Below are 18,287 nucleotides of genomic sequence, written 5' to 3'. Positions count from 1 at the left end.
AACGAAAGCCATGGAATGACAATGGAACTACATCTAAAGTGTCGATTTGAGGATACAACCGATATGAGGATGAGATACTGATGAAATGGAGAAAGAGATTTTTTATTATATCCTCCGCACCTCTTAGAGACTGGATACACGAGCGCTAAAAACGTCGCGTTTTAGACGCTGTCTAACGCTGAGTTTTTGGCCGGACAAAACGAGCGCTATTTTCTATTTTCGAAGCGTTATTGGGTATCAAACGAGCTAATAACGCTTGTGTGGTCCAAACCAGTGGTTTTCCACTGAAAAGTGTGGGAAGACACCTCACTCTGTAAAAGAGCGTCAGATGGCGTCAGCAACGCGACGTTTTTAGCGCTCGTGTGTCCCTTAGGGGAGACTTCTTTAATTTTTAATGTATTTCTCTTTAATTTTACTTATTTTCTATTGTCTTTTTTATTAATTTTATAAATTTTAATTGTTTGTCGATTTTTATTCATTTTCATATTTTTACTTATCTTTTAATTTCATTATTTATAATTGTTAATATTCATCTTAATTGCTTTTTATCTATTTATATTTATGTTTATTTATATTTATTTATATAATTATTTATATTTATTTATTATCTATATTTACTTATATATTATTTAGCATGAGAACTCTTATATATATAAGCGGATATTTATACATTAGTGGATATTTGTGGAACTTGAAGGACAGGAAGTACATAAATGTCAGGAATTCGCGGTAGCCTTTGGTGACTGTTTCTCCTCTGGATACAACCTTCTGGTTCATCAGCATGACCTTCTTGACCCCAGGAACCGCTGACACCCATTTACAGGTCAGTGGGGCGATGAGCAGAAATGGGGGCAATACCTGTCTATCAATCTTATATATCTACGTACACACACATATACTGTATATATGTATAGATATATATGTGTGTGTATGTGTAAGCCGATGTGCGTGTTTTTGTGTGTGTTTTTGCATGCATAAAATACTCTCATTCAATCCAAAATCATCAAAACCCACACAAAAAGAATAACATGGCTCGCTTTCTTCGACCGTTTTATAATGGCGTTCATCGTTAGTATGGAGGCTGATCTCTGTCAAAGAGGCCTGCTACTGCTGTCCAATGACAGATAAGAAAGTCTATATACTCAGAAGTATTGATTTGTAAACAGAACCTGTTTATATGGCTACCTCTCTATGCCTCACACATACTCTCTCTCTCTCTCTCTCATATGTATGGATATATATATATATATGCGTGTTCCTCCGAATTTGTACTTATGCCTGTATGGTAATTATGAATGTAACAAAAAATGCTACGTATTAATACACTCGGACGGTTAAATAAAATATGAATCGTTCTTTTTTATGTAACAACTGAATTCATATATATTGTGTTGATCATTACCAAGCTTTTAATAGGACACACATTCATTGAAGTGATATGAAACTAATTAATGCCTTTTATGGCAAGTTATTTAAAACTATACGCAAATTAACCAGAGCACATGATGAGGGCTCATTGATCAGAGACCTGCAAAAGTGAGCACGTTCATTAGCTGACCTTTACTGTATATTACTCATTTTTACTCAGAATTTTCTTGACCGACTGTACCACGGGATATGTGTCGTCTAACTTCAAGTTGGTGGTGTTGTAATTGTGAACTAAAGGATTACGAGTGAATAATGTTTCAAGTTTTCTGTAAAAGAAAACTGTTATAGAGATGGCTATTTGTCTGTCCGTCCACACTTTTTTCTGTCCGCCCTCAGTTCTTAAAAACTACTGAGGCTAGAGGGCTGCAAATTGGCATGTTAATCATCCAGCCTCCAATCATCAAACATACCAAATTGCAGCCCTCTAGCCTCAGTAGTTTTTATTTCATTTAAGGTTAAAGTTAGCCATTATCGTGCGTCTGGCACCGCTAAAGGTGCCAACAACACAGGCCACCACCGGGCCGTGGCTGAGAGTTTCATATAGCATTATAAGCTGTACAGAAAATCTGATTACGCCGAAGTTTCTTCGGCGCATTATTTACTTGTCTTTATTCAATGCTGCAAAATGGTAACGGCTAAATAGGTAAGCAGAAATTTGGTGGTTCCTATCTCATCCAGCTTACCGAAATACTAAATTGGTTTCCGTGTTTATCCGTATCCCGGATAAAAGGGAAAAGTTTCTTTATGGTTCTAATTAATAAAGATTCTAATATTCCAGTTAAGTTTCTGTCCCGAGTTTTCGTCTCTGTGAAATACAACAAAGGCCAAGCACTGGGACCTATGAGGTCATTCACCGCTGGAATGGAAACTGAGAGTAGGTGGGTTTGAAAGGTGTAACAGGAGGGGAACCTCGCAGTTGCCTATGAATCAATTGTTAGAGAAGGTGGATAGCAAGATGGAAGAAAGATAATATGAATGGAGGTACAGTAAAAGGAATGGCAGGGGTTGCAGCTAGGGGCCGAAGGGACGCTGCAAAACAACCTTTAGTAATGCCTACAGTGCACGCCGTGCGTGAGGTGCACTGATAACACTGCCCCCTACGGGGAATTACACGGTAACGAGCTGTCGTAACCACCTAACAAGAACAGTTGATGGAATGTTATATATATATATATATATATATATATATATATATATATATATATATATATATATATATATATATATATATATATATATATATATATATATATATATATATATCAAAGACAGACAGAGAAGATATTAATGAATAAAATCAGCAGATCTAAAGCCAATAACTTAAAAGCACCTTCTTGTCCTACAATCTTTCTACAGTAGTGGTTACCTCAGAGCGAAAGTCAAAAAGCGCCGAATGCCATATACACATCTCCGCTAGAAAGTGCGTTTCTCTTTAATTCCGCCCCAATCTGAATCTTACAAGCAAAATCTCTTCCTCAGGAGCAAAATGATGTTTCACAAAGCACGGCACGTAAAGTCGAGGAAACATCCTCTCTCGACAAATAAGTAAATCAGATTTTATTACTTGCCCTTAGTGTGTCCAAATTTTATGGGGGGCTCTTACTGGCGAGAAGACCTTACGTCACTGATAGCTGCGGTCGATGTGGAATTATGACCAATTCACCGGAAGTGTTAAGAACCTTTGCTAAAATATCCGTTTTGTCCAAAGTGGATGGAAAAATGTTTGTTGGAAAAAAGGAAAAATAATTTGAGGAAACGGTAAAAATAAGGCATGGCAGACTTTGTTTTGATTCATATTTAGAGTGGACGATTATTATGGAGGTGCTACGTGGCGACTTTCGTCTATGCGATGAGATATAAAAATGCATAAAATTTGTTTACTGAACGTGAGAGTGAATTGGAACCCTTTCCAAGGAGTAACTTATCATGGAACCTTCATAAAGAATCCTCGATCTGAAATTATGTGGCTTCACGAAACAGAATTTAGAAATAACGTAGGAAAGACTCGTATCATTATCACATCAACTCTAGATATCAAACAGATCTCGCTTGTTTTTAACTGAGGACGCAGGAAAAATGTCATGAACACGTGCTTGCAAAATATCCGTTTTGTCAAAACTGGTTGAAAAGTCACAGACGTATTTGTAGTCCAGAAAAAAGAACTTTAGATAATTATGTGGCATTTACAAAAGATTCACTCTCAGACTGACAATCGTTTACATGTTTTCAACCTGTTTGTGATACGTTTGCCATAAGTTTCCGAATTGTTTTCATGACAACTCAGTGTAGCGTGGAGGTGCCCTTAGTCTGAGGAAATGATTTAAGTCTTCTTAATACAGGGGAAAAATGAATAATAAATTATGCATTAAGAATCGTCGCAAAATGAATAAATTCATAAAAACAATGAAAAGGCGGCGAAATACAAAGTAGAAAAGGGAATCAGAAATCTCAAGATTTAAGTGCCAGCCCAGGTCGCAAATTCCAGAGATGTATGCTAGTATTGCACCAGCCCCTAGGTTAGGTTACGTTAGGTTAGACTAGATTAATGTAGGTTAGGTTAGGTTAGGTTAGACTAAATTAATGTAACTCCTCACTAATTTGGGTGCGGGTAACATAACGAGATTTTTCAAGAAAATTAGACTAAATTATGGCGCCCCGCTTTTTTATCAGGGAAAGGTCCCGATACTCGGTTACGTCTCGGGAAAATGCGTCCAGGTCATTAAATCCGTTATATTGGAGAGGAAAGAGAGCCTAATCTCCTTTCCAAGGGAGCAAAAGTGCTGCGTGTTTTGTTGCAGCCTTTATAGATGATAAAACTTGAGTTAGGGCAGTCCATAAGCCTCATAACTTTCCAAGTCAAGCATCGCCTAAGGAGACTGCACGATCGTTGGTTCAAGTTATACGTGAATTCAAAACGTAATGACGACACTGAAGCTGAACCGCGAGAAGAAAGTGATAAATAAAATTGGAATAAAATTTACTAGATACATTTATTTAAAAAACACTAAAAGTTATCATTGTTATTTTGGTATTGCGACTGTCATTGGCAACAGCGTCGTGCTCTTGAAGGGAAATAAAAATCAAACAAGTCAAAAAATGCGTCGAAGTTTTATTCGAATCTTTCCGCTGCAATGGGCCACCGAAAGTCTTTCGGTGGTCTCGGTATATTGCTGTATGAGCCGCGGCCCACAAAACTTTAACCACGGCACGGTGGTGGCCTATCCTATATCGTTGCCAGAAGCACGATTATGGCTAACTTTAACCTTAAATGAAAATAAAAACTACTAAGGCTAGAGGGCTGCAATTTGGTATGTTTGATGACTGGTGGGTGGATGATCTACATACCAATTTGCCGCCCTCTAGCCTCAGTAGTTTTTAAGATCTGAAGGCGGGCAGAAAATGGGCGGACGGACAGACAAATAGCCAATCCCAATAGTTTTCTCTTACAGAAAACTAATGAAGTAAGAGAGATTAATTACAGTGAAAATGAGACATGATTGGACTATCAACAATAATAAATGAAACCGCGGGAAAACAGCCTTAAAGTTTGGCACTCAAATGCTTGCCCAATTTTTGGGGGGGCCAAGTTTTGCATAGCATCCACATCCTTTCACAAAACAAAATTGCTAAAAGAAATGTTGAATATTTTGTTTATGCCCGGTTCATGATTTCATCAACATGGCGCTAATACAAAAATCGACATTTCTGTCATGTGTAATTATTTTTGCTTACCGATTTTAAGCCGTTTCCGATGATTCGAACAATAACTCACTAAGCGTATATATTATTAAGAAATATTGTTAATGGATGACTCTTTTCTTCAGTCGTGATGAGCAAATGAACTTCCAGACTAACTTGGCTATCATTATGTGGCATATATAAGCATTTATGTGATTCAGAGAATCACATAAATATTTCGTCAGTGTTACAATAGATTAAGAAAATAAATATCTGCTTACAAATAGCCTTTCACACATTAAACGAAAACCAGACGAGAAATCATTGTGGGAACTTCTTCACACACACAAGATCTTGGAAATAATGTGATAACTCTCAGTAATTTGTGAGTGTATGGTCTCATTTATGCATTCCAGCCACCAAAAGAGAGTGAAGGTTTCATCTGGAGTACTTAAACTTTTCAGAGCACTCTTCGTTCTGAAATTGGAATGAATCCAGTTTTGTGATGGTCACGTGACGGAGTGTATGATCTGACAGCTCGAATGGCATAACACTACTGGTCAGGATATATTGAGTTGAATTTAGAATTTAGGCCAAAGGCCAAGCACTGGGAACTATGAGGTCACTCAGCGCAGAAACAGAAATTGACAGGAAAAGGTTTGAAAGGTGTGACAGGAGGAAAACCTCGCAGTTGCACTGTGAATCAATTGTTAGGAGAGGGTGGAAAGTAAGATGGAAGTTAAGTATATCTTAGTTGGAAGGAAGAGAGGAGGTACAGTAAAAGAAACGAAAGAGATTGTAGCAAAGAACCTTAAGTAATGCCTACAGTGCACGGCACGAGGTGCACTGACGGCAATACCTCCCTTACGGGGTGGTCAGGATAATATCAGAGTTTACAAACTCTTGTCTATTTTGGTCGCATGGCGTATCAGCAGTTAACAAAACGCTCTCCATTACGTACCGCCGTTGCGAGCGCAGGTTCATATCAGCTTCAGTGCAATATCTGCTCTCGAGAGGCATATGTATGCACCAGCCAAAACTAATGGTCCCCGCGGTTGCTGGGCAAACATGCTCCCAAAAAGTAAACTAAAGCATTATCCTTAATCCTTGCGCGCGCACGTGTAGATGTATTCGTCCTTTGCGCATGCGCAAAGACAGATGCAAGAGTCTTGCCATCATTATATAAACTGAATAAATAAAACATATTTTTTTACAATAATACGCTAACTTCATAGATGAAAAAATTTTTTTCAATTAAACGATTCACTTCATTTGAAGTTGGGGTCGATTCTTGTTACAATACGCCTAATGAACGATGCTTTCTTTGATGCCTCATTACACTAATGAACACGTTTTATGCCAAATTAGCTACAATGCCAGAGCAGATAATTGAGAGATAAAGATAGCTCTCTGATCAGTGGTCCGCATGAAAGAATCAGTCTATCAATTTTTCTTTGGTGTAAAATATTTCATTTTCCTGAAACGTCTGGTGGCTGATTTTAGCGCGATACATCGGTGATATTTTGATTTATCTATATGAAAAAAGATAATTCTCTTTTATAATGATTAGGTTAATTTTTTATGTTTATTGTGATAAAAATTGACGAATAAGCAAAAATTATAAAACAGGCACCTTATGGTTTCTATAATCTAATTTGGCTGAGGTTAGAGGGCTGCAAATTGGTATGTCGATCATCCACCTTCCAGTCATCAAACATACCAAATTGCAGCCCTCTAGCCTCAGCAGTTTTTTATTTAAGGTTAAAGGTAGCCATAATCGTGCATCTGGCAACGCTATAGGACGGGCCACCACCGGCCCGTGGTTAAAGTTTCATGGGCCGCGTCTCATATGGAAAACTCGATTATGCTGAAGAAACTTCGGCGCACTTTTTACTTGTTATATCTTATTATGTAATTTCCTTATTAACTTCTTTGCTAAGAACCGACAACCACACTTACGAAGCCAATCTATCTATCTATAATAATAAAATCCGAGCGGATCTGATCTTGTTTGTCCTCCCCCGGGCGACAGTAAATGAGACATGACACAGCCACCCTCCTCCTGCAAACCTGTTTGTCCTCCCCGGCTGGGGGTGGGGTAGGTAGGGGATCGGGAGGGTAGGGGAGACTATTTTCTTTTAGGATCATTTGTTTTGCTTAAAATAAACATAAAGCGAGAGAGTATTTCGGAAATAAAATAAAAACACATAAAAACACAGGCTTCTTGAAGCAAGTCCCTTCTTACAATTGGTTTTAAATATATATATATATATATATATATATATATATATATATATATATATATATATATATATATATATATATATATATGTATAATATATATATATACATATATATATTATATATATATATATATATATATATATATATATATATATATACATACATATATATATATATATATATATACTACCGAGTTCAAATGTCCTGCGTGTTGAAGGCCCATGTGAAAAATGTACTGCAAATGGCAGAAACCCGATTAATTGCAAATATTCTTCTGCAGAGGCAATTCGTCACAATAGAAGATCGAGAGTCCATTGCCTGAGAGAAATCGAGCGAGATAGAAAATTGAAATTAGATGATACCTTCATCAAATTCCCGACGTCCATTCTGGAGAGATCAGAATGGATTGTCCCTGATAAGACAGTACTACGACAAAAGTGCGTGTGTCCATCAGGCTATTATGCGAGTTCCTAATCAAAGGACGGGGAAATTGAATTCCTGCCGTGACAAATGGAGAGAGAGAGAGAGAGAGAGAGAGAGAGAGAGAGAGAGAGAGAGAGAGAGAGAGAGAGAGGATAATAGAATTTTTGCGGGAAGGCGCTCACTCTGATTAGTGTGTGACCGCAGAAGTGCTTTCAATTTACTGTACATCGCCATGCGATAAAAATCAATTGTTTGTCTAATAAAACCACAGGAAATGCAAGATCACTTTACCCTTTACAGAGGAGAATTATGAGAAAATGCATGTTACAGTAGAGTCAAATATAAAAACCGACCGACCATTAATTCCGAGTACGGATGGCAATTAAGCGTTTGTTCCGATATTAAGTGAGACATCTCACTTGTATTGACAAGTTGACTATATTAAATTCTGGGTTGATTAATGTTTCCATAAGGCCGACTTCTAATTAATCTTCGATAGGAAGTAATTCTCCCCTTATTAACTAACCACACACACACACACACATATAATCGTTAAAACGATAATTGGAGCATCGTTGCGCTAAAACACACATTGAAATGAATGGCAATTAACAGCGTGACATTTGTCCTTTACCAGTTTAATTCCGCATGCAAAACAAGTACGGTCGCTAGCGTCGTGACATGCCGCTCAGATGTCGCGAGTTCGCGCCTCCCCCAGGGCGATGAACAAGTCACTGGCTCTGTATCATGATCAGTTCCTGCCGCAGTGTGGGGGGGTCTGCTGCGGTGGGAGGCTGAAACCCACATTCTTTGTATACCCCGTATACCCAACAGGTCACCCGGCTATGAATTGGGGCCAACATTTTTGTTGCGATTGTGTTGGATATATGAAAGGTTTCATGAAAATTAAAGCTGTGCTATAAACGCTCATATGGCTTCCATGGGGGTCGGTCTCTCTCTCTCTCTCTCTCTCTCTCTCTCTAATATATATATATATATATATATATATATATATATATATATATATATATATATATATATATATAAAACTCATCCATGAATTTTACAGATCTCTGCTCTTATGAGCTAGGCACGCGGTTCGTTCCCGCACCGACACATATCTATCCCTTCAACTTTAAATCGATATTATTGGCTGCTAGGGTCAAAAGAAGGCATGGAACTAATCATCTTAGACTGAACTTTTGTCATACCCTTCAAAGAACACGATAAAGTGAGAGAGAGAGAGAGAGAGAGAGAGAGAGAGAGAGAGAGAGAGAGAGAGAGAGATGAACCTTACACGAACTTAGAGAGAGAGAGAGAGAGAAAGAGAGAGAGAGAGAGAGAGAGAGAGAGAGAGAGAGAGAGTGTGTGTGTGTGTATGTGTGTGTGAGAGAGAGAGAGAGAGAAGAGAGAAAAATTAGTGTATGGGTATTTGTATGAGAGAGAGAGAGAGAGAGAGAGAGAGAGAGAGAGAGAGAGAGAGAGAGAGAGAGAGAGAGAGAGAGAGACTGGTATCTTTATCCTCAAAAAAAAAAAACATGTACAGTACTTGACATGATTACCAGAGCTGAGTACCTGGTAAAAATGACCTTTAACAACAAAAAATTAAAGGAAAGATCACAAAGTTAAATTTAGAAGTGTAACCGTCGGCTTATGTTGTAAAATATTCCTCGATTTCTCTTGGAGAAATTCTGTTAAAAATGAATGACTGTACACCACAGAATGAATTACAACTTCAAAGGCTACATTAAAGTCAATCATTAAAGTTTGTTATAACCAGTGGTGTTTAGTTTATGACTTATTTATATACAGAATTCTCACGTAGTTCCTAGTCTCTGACAAATCGAAACGGGGATTAAGCCCAGGCGTCTGTGTTTGTTCACAGACAGAAACATAACACAATTTGATACAAAAATCAAAAAATAGATTCGTTCCTTATGATCGCCATCCTTCGGCGAGGAATGTTGAAGTTCACTATACAACAGCAATCTACTTAAAAAAGAAAATAGCTTCTGTTTGTAAACTTAGGGTTAATAGGCAATCTGTAATTCTATCAGAATCACAGCAAGCGCCATTTCCCCTCTATTACCTGAGGGTAATTGGGTACAAGTTTTGGAAATAAAAGGGATTTTTTTTCTCACCATATGGCATGTCAATACTTTCAGGCTACTAATCATAATTCTCGCTATTCCTTACTATTTCTAATTGATCTATTTCCACCCTCTCCTAACAACTGATGCATAGTGCAACTGCGAGATTTTCCTCCTGTTACACCTTTCAAACTTTTACTGCCAATTTCCGTTTCAGCGTTGAATGGTCCTCATTGGTCCCAGTGCTTGGTCTTTGGCCTAAATTCTATATTCAATTCAATTCGACAACGGTTGATGAAAAGAAAAGTATCCTCAAGAATTATTTGCCGCTTCTGCTTCAATTGTGCGAGGACTCTCGTGCTTAGGATAAGAAAGGGGATTTTGAGGGAGGAGAATATGATAAAAGGGGTCCCCTTGTGTACGCCCTTGACGCTCCTGAGGAAGGCGTCTCCTGAGGGAGGCATTCGCAGTGCGAACTGCTCCAGTACTCCAGCATCTTGGCAAAATTCCTTCAGTCTCGATTAAAACCAAAGCTTTGCCTGGATATCAGTGCAACGCCCTAATTCTACAAGTTAGGTCATTCATGTTGAGAGCTGGGACGTTGTATACAAGATTACAGACGGAATATAGAATTTAGCCCAAATTCTATTCGGCGCTGAAACGGAAATTGACAGGAAAAGGCTTGAAAGGTGTAACAGGAGGAAAACCTCGCAGTTGCGCTAAGAAATAATATTAAAAGAGGGTGGGACGTAAGAGGAAGAAAGAATATGAAAGGGGTTACAGTAAAAGGAGTGAAAGGGATTGCAGCTAAGGGCCGAAGGGACGCTGTAAAGACCCTTAAGTAATGCCTACAGTGCACCGCGCGTGAGGTGCCCTGACGGCACTACCCCGATACGGGGAATTAAAATGTATTTATGGTCAGTAAGAAAAAAAAAAAAAAATATATATATATATATATATATATATATATATATATATATATATATATATATATATATATATATATATATATATATATATATATATGCTCTTCCAAAAAGAATCAATTCCACTGTCATTAACAAACATCCCCACAAACACAAAAGAAACTAGGGAGTTCCCTATTGAAGAGGTCGAAGGAATTAATGACTGAATGTAATTGGCTTACTGAGTGACGTTAAACTGACAGGCTGATGTGACGCCTGATATTCGTCAGGCTACATGAATATCTGATGACAGCGGAGGGTAGACTAATGTCCGCGGTATGTATCATTGGGTAGGGTGGAATTATAAATTACTGAATTCGTAACATTACCCAAATTGAAAAGGTTAATTCCCTTACAAAACAAGGACTTTATATTTTAGAAGGTTGAAGCTGAATACTCGAATCCGCTGATGAAAGCGGAGTGAAACCATTAATAAAATTATTACTGGACAGGAAATTATTAATGAATATTATTATTATTATTATTATTATTATTATTTATTATTATTATTATTATTATTATTATTATTATTATTATTAAAGCATCTGCTCTTGGATCTAAGCGGTTCCTGTAAATTACAGGACTTTCCTTGCAGACAGTCACTAAACACAGACTAAACAGTAATGTACAATCACTAAACACTAACACTCACTATACAATTACACTCATTAAACACTCACATTCACTATACACTATACACTTACTATACACTCACACTCAAAGGCCTGTTCATTGCATTTTATTGAAAACAGAGGCCTGTTCATTGTACTTCGTGAAAACAGAATTCTGTTCATTGCATTTTAGTGATAACAGAGGCCTGTTCATTGTACTTCATGAAAACAGAGGTCTGTTCATTGCATTTCAGTGATAACAGAGGTCTGTTCATTGTATTGTAATGGGAACAGAGGTCCGTCCATTGTATTATAGTGGAAACAGAAGTCTGTTCATTGTATTTTAGTGGAAACAGGTCTGTTCATTGTATTTTAGTGAAAACAGAGGTCTGTTCATTGCATTTCAGTGATAACAGAGGTCTGTTCATTGTATTATAATGGAAACATGGGCCTGTTCATCGTATTATTGGTATGAATCATTTCCTAAATCATTTCCCTTAAACTATTGACAATCTAGCTGCGTTAATTTGAACTATGAAATAACAGACGCCGTAATTTACGTTAAACCCAGTTTACGAATGGCAAAATTAAAGTTCTATCTAGACATCAAAAGAACTACGTTGAAACTTAACCTTGATATCAACGCAATGCCACGAAGTTACGTTAAGATTCTATCTGAAAGCATTTCTAAAAGTTAAAGTCCTGTTAAGTACAAAATTACAGATGCAAAAGTATATTAACAAACTGCAGAACTTGGGATATTAAAGTCTTTAGAGTGACGAAACTAATCTAGGAAATATCAACTCTTAATCTAAGGAAATATTGATAACAGTACATTATCTTGATTCTGAATTCTTTTTAAGAAACCTAACGTTAAAAGATTTTTTACTTGAAAATAAAAAAAAAATAGAAATAAATAAAAATAATAATTCCTTTATAGAGCTGCAAATGAGCAATAATGTCTACCAAGTATCAAATCTTCAAAACAAAATAATATTAAAGTTACATTAACTTCTAAAAGTGGCAAGAATGATGTACCTGACGGTTGTTCAACCAATCCTGGGAAGTGAAGAAGCCCATTGCTAGTGTAGCTCAGAATGGATTATCCTTGTTAGGAGCTAAACTTCAGTGCAGTCTCTGAGAAGGTTCCTTTGCTTCATAAAGCAGTTGAGATTTTACGAAAATCTTCATGGACAATCGGGGATGGTCTCCTGATTCTGAAAGAAATAATTCTGTATTGTGTAAAGAAATAACTCAGGACATATTAAACTTATAACCTAGGAGTGCAGAAATGGACAGGATAAAAAATGAAAGAGTATGAGGAACTACTAAAGTGGTAGAACTGTCAAAGAAGGCCCAGGGGGGAAGACTGCAGTGGTATGGCCATGTGATGAGAATGGATGAGACATATGTAGCAGGGAGGAGAGTGATGCAGATGGAGGTGCCTGGTGAGAGAGAGAGAGAGAGAGAGAGAGAGAGAGAGAGAGAGAGAGAGAGAGAGAGAGAGAGACCGAAGAAGCCAGGAAGGTGGATGGATGCAGTTAGAGAAGATCTGAGAGACAAACAATTGTCAGAGGACGATGTGTTTGACCGAGCCAGGTGGAGGAAGAGGAAAGCTGTCAGAAACAGCGACCCCCACATGGAAGTGGGTAAAGAAGAAGAAGAAGAAGAAGAAGAAGAAGAAGAAGAAGAAGAAGAAGAAGAAGAAGAAGAAGAAGAAGAAGAAGAAGATAGGAGTGCAAAAATGGAATAGTAATGCTATATTACAACTACAGCTAAAAAAAAAAATATTCATTGCTGTCCACGAATGGCGACCAAGTTTGTGATGGTCACATTTAACATCGTCATGACAACAAAATCTTAGTTTAAACATGACACCAAATATTAGAAATATCAGTAATAAAAGGAAATTAAGCAACAGTTTTGAAATATAGAGATTTTAAACCTAAACGCCAGTGGTTAAGTTCCACTGATACAAAATTATTTCCTTCAGCAAATTTTATCTAAAACATTATAAAGGTTATAACGAAACACGTAATATATATGTATATGTGGCCACATATACATGTATATTTATGAAATATTTATGTCTATATGCGGCCACATACACAAAAACATTTATGAAATATTTATATGTGGCAGAATATTCAAAAAATTATTATCGTATGAGTAAAACAATTTGGGCGTTACAATAATTTTGACGAGATGAATGGATGTATGAATGATATTCAGGGCAAAAGCCCAGGCACTGGGGCCAAAGAGGCCATTCAGCGCCGCGGTGAAGAGTAAATAAAGTGTATTAAGGTAAATGAATTTAAGAATTAGTGAAAGAAGTGACTAATAAATAAAATGCAGCGATGTGATTTCACAAGTTTATTCTGAAGGCCTCAAGATACAGTGTTCAGGGGATGTTTATAATATAAACCTACAAGAAGGAATATATATTTATATAAATATATATATATATATATATATATATATATATATATATATATATATATATATATATATATATATATATATATATATATATATATATATATATACATATACTTGTATTTATGACCTTTAGCGCATAAATGATGCATTTTCAATTAGCCATGACATTAAGAATTACAATCATTTTTAAACAATTTTGAAAACACCAGCTCTTCTGAATGGCAACACAACAATGCCACCTCGTTCATTTATCTTGAACAAAAAATATATGGTCGGTGGGGCGACCGTGTTCCTTAATTTAGAACGGTAAATGTTCCACCAACTTCCATTAAAAACTAACAAAGAATCTAATTAGGGTACGCTTTATTGGCAAGAGTGGAAGGGAAAGAATCCCCTTATTCATGCCCTGATTGGAGGTTGTTTCCCCCAGATGTAAACAAACAGCATCGGTAGAGACGCCGAGGTTACGTGGAATGTCAATATCAGAGCAGAAAGTGGCGTTACTGAGAGAGAGAGAGAGAGAGAGAGAGAGAGAGAGAGAGAGAGAGAGAGAGAGAGAGAGAGAGGGACGTCATAATATGGAATTTCTCTCGGTTACATATACTCATCGGCTGGAAAGTAAACCGCACGAAAATATAGGCCTATTTCATTGTAAGAAAGCTGGTTTGTGTCGTTTTCCCTTTGAATGACTTAATCTTGTCAAGTTTTTATTATGGATTTAGACTCAAATTCGGTGAAAATTCTTATTTTTAGTTTTCCTTGAAAGAAAACTATTGTGCCGGCTTCGTCTGTCCGTCCGCACTTTTTCTGTCCGCCCTCAGATCATAAAAGCCTTTGAGGCTACTGTACAGTTGATTATTATTATTATTATTATTATTATTATTATTATTATTATTATTGAATCCCAGTAGGGAGTAGTGCCGTCAGTGCACCTTACGGGGTGCACTGTATCATTAGGTTCTTTGCAGCGTGCCTCATTGCTGCAACTTTCATTCCTTTCACTGTACCCTCCTTTCATATTCTCTTTCTTCCTTCTCTTAACAATTGTTTCAGGTTTTCCTCCTGTTACACCTTTCAAACATAACTCCTCTCAATTTCCTTTCCAGCGCTGAATGACCTAATAGGTCCCAGCGCCTGGCCTTTGGCTTAAACTCTACATTCCGTTCCTTTATCATTGTCGATGTTGTATTAGCTGTTATGATCATTGTTATTTAAAATACCGTTTCCTTACTTCCTTCAGTAATTGGACTTTTGAAAAGCAATCGGTTTTCAACCCGCAGATATTGTGTCGAACACCAACCAATAATTTTAGACCCGAAAGGGTACAATTTTTCGTTAATGAAATTTTACGGGGAATATATCGTGATCTTCCTAATCCCAACTGTTTCATACATATGGTTGACAACTGTAATATATATTGAGTAATTCAGTTGCTTCGGTAACACGAAAGCGCACGCGTCCACCGAAAATAATCGGGCTCTGTTGTTAAAAACCAGACTTCCCTCAAATTCAATCAGTCCCTCCTGGACTCATATTCCACCACTTCCACAGAATTTCGTCGAAATCGGCATTTAACTTTTGTTGTCGCCAATGACAGGAAGTGAATTTTGGAATCGCAAAAAGGATCTGACGCGACAATGAATATTACCAGAGCACTGGTCGGGTGGACCATCTTTCGATACAGATTAAGATCTGATGAAATCTCCATTTTTCACAGCATTTGAAATACACACACATATATAAATATAATATATATATATATATATATATATATATATATATATATATATATATATATATATATATATATATATATATATATATATATATAAATATATATATATATATATATATATATATATATATATATATATTATTATATTTATTTCAGCAATTCAGGGGGTGCGAGGACTGACTGCTGATTTGAAAGGGGTGCATGCCCGAAAAAGGTTAAGACCCCACTGTTCTAGACCCTAATGGTTATTCATGACAGGATAAAATAACAAGTATATGCAGATAAGAGAGCTGCAAATTAGTATGTTAATCATCCACCCTCCCATCATCAATCATAACAAATTGCAGCCCTCTAGCCTCTGTAGTTTTTATTTTATTTAAGGTTAAAGTTCGCCATAATCTTCTTTCTGGCAACGATATAGGATAGGCCACCACCGGGCCGTGGTTAAAGTTTCACTGGCAGCGGCTCATACAGCATTATACCGAGACCACCGAAAGATAGATCTATTTTCCATGGCCTTGATTATACGCTGTAGCGGCTGTACAGAAAACTCGACCGCGCCGAAAAAACTTCGACGCGTTATTTACTTGTTTTTTATAGAGCATAATGGGTACTTAACTTCCATTCATATTGCTTATCATGAAAATCTTCCTTGTTCTTCATATCCCATGGTTTTTAAACTCGTATGCCAGAGTCCAGATTAAAACTTTTACCTTGAAATAACACCAGAGGTAGAGTGCATGCCTTCCTGCTTGCACGAAAGAAGTTCTAAAAGTGTCGATTACTTTTGTTCTCGTCATCCAACTTAGAACAAACTGACATTTCAGTCTCGTTCTTTACTATCTAACGGCTTGGGAGTTTTGGATCCAACTGGCAGCTGACAGTTAGCCGTAACTGCCAGTAGTTGAGGCAGTCCTGACAAGTAGGTACAGAGACGCTCATATTCCACATTCAGAGACTCCAGAGTTGGCAAAGTTTGCACATTTAGTTTTGCTAAACCTCTGGTTGCTAGTTTTAAGGTGATCTTTGTTCATTGCAAGTTTCACGTCAGTAATCTTCTCATGAATAACGGATAACTGATCTTTTTTATAAGCTACTGAAAATTGATAGGGTATGCGGTTATTCCATTTATTTCACTGCCATTATCCTCAATCATTCTCTCCACGCTTCGTCTCTCTCCCTCCCTTGCCAGGAAAGCTTACTATTTACAATTCAGTAAATGCAATGAAACTCCACTGTATAGTTTTGGAATACTAATTCTGACAGTGTAAGTATTTCTCAAAAAAAAAAATTCGTGTTCCCATTTGCATTCTACATTGTTTCACAATTTCGTCCAACTGCAGCGCCCATTATCTCAAAACACAAAGTTATATTCTAGCCGGAAAGTTCCTAAGAGGAAGCATTCTATTCAAATTGCATTAAAATATATGAACATAAAACGCATCCAGAAACTAAATGGTAAAAGAATGTATCAGCGTCATGGAAACGAGCTAGAAAATTGTTTGAAAGATGAAAAGTTAATGCTACAATTGAATAAAATTAAAATACCCTAAACCATGAAAGTCAATTATATATAAAATGATAATTAAGGGTTAGATTAAAACAAATGCCGGCCTTCTGAAATGAGACCGTATCACAAACATTGTACCCTATTTTAGAATTTCATTTTGAGTAAACGAGGTCACGTGTACACACGCCATGACACTGAATTTCCATGCAAATGTCCCACTCCTGAAAGCAGTGGTCTTAATTGCGTTCTTATCTAACTGACATGCCCTCAGTGTCATGTGTAATTATGTCGTGAGTCTTTGTAGGCCAGTCACAAGTCCTAAATCTTACCTAAAGGTACTTAAGGTATGTAGATTTTAATTTGCCAGCCCTGAGAAACAAGCATTAGGTTGAAAGTTACCTGGCAAAAGGTACTTGTTTTGTGAAGATAACTCTCCAACTTTAAATTCCTTAGGGTACATCAGTTATCCGGGCATTACAATGAAAGAAAGAGTGTTTTATGCTAAAAACTCACAATAACTGATCAATTAAGTGCTCGTGAAAGAAGGCAAGTTAAGGATATTTTGAATTGGATGATTTCACTGATGTTCAGTTATACCTGCTCAGTTATGCCTGTTTATTATTATTATTATTATTATTATTATTATTATTATTATTATTATTATTATTATTATTATTATTAAGAAAGGCTCGGTGAGTTCATAATGCAAAAGTAACAATAAGCGGAAATTATGGCTTTTTCAAATTTTTTTTTCTCAAGTCCTACCTACAGAGCATTTCAGTGTTATCAGTTTCATTCTCCAGTTGATGTTTTGATTAGTTTTCGAGCCTGCAGGAGACCGGGAGAAAGTAATTTTGTTCCATATTGTTAACAGATATTTCTCTGGGCGTGGGGGGGGGTGGGAGGTATATGAAGCAGACAGGATAGCTGCTCTACTAATGAACAAGCCAGGACTGACGCAGTTTCCCCTGAAATGAATGAAAATCAACATGCATATATATATTGCAGACGTACATCAATGGTCACATGATTTATACACGAGAGACTCGTTTGCAACTTTCAAAACTGAACTCTGAAGGCATCAAAAAGCAGTTCCAAACTGCACTGCAGTTGCAACTGGCATGCTGACGGCATAGCGAATGCGCAAAACAGTCTTCAAGTTAA

Source organism: Macrobrachium rosenbergii, chromosome 32 (assembly GCF_040412425.1).
Source record: "Macrobrachium rosenbergii isolate ZJJX-2024 chromosome 32, ASM4041242v1, whole genome shotgun sequence".
NCBI classification, from domain to species: domain Eukaryota; kingdom Metazoa; phylum Arthropoda; class Malacostraca; order Decapoda; family Palaemonidae; genus Macrobrachium; species Macrobrachium rosenbergii.
The sequence above is the reverse complement of the archived record's forward strand: the minus strand, read 5'-3'. Positions refer to the sequence as shown.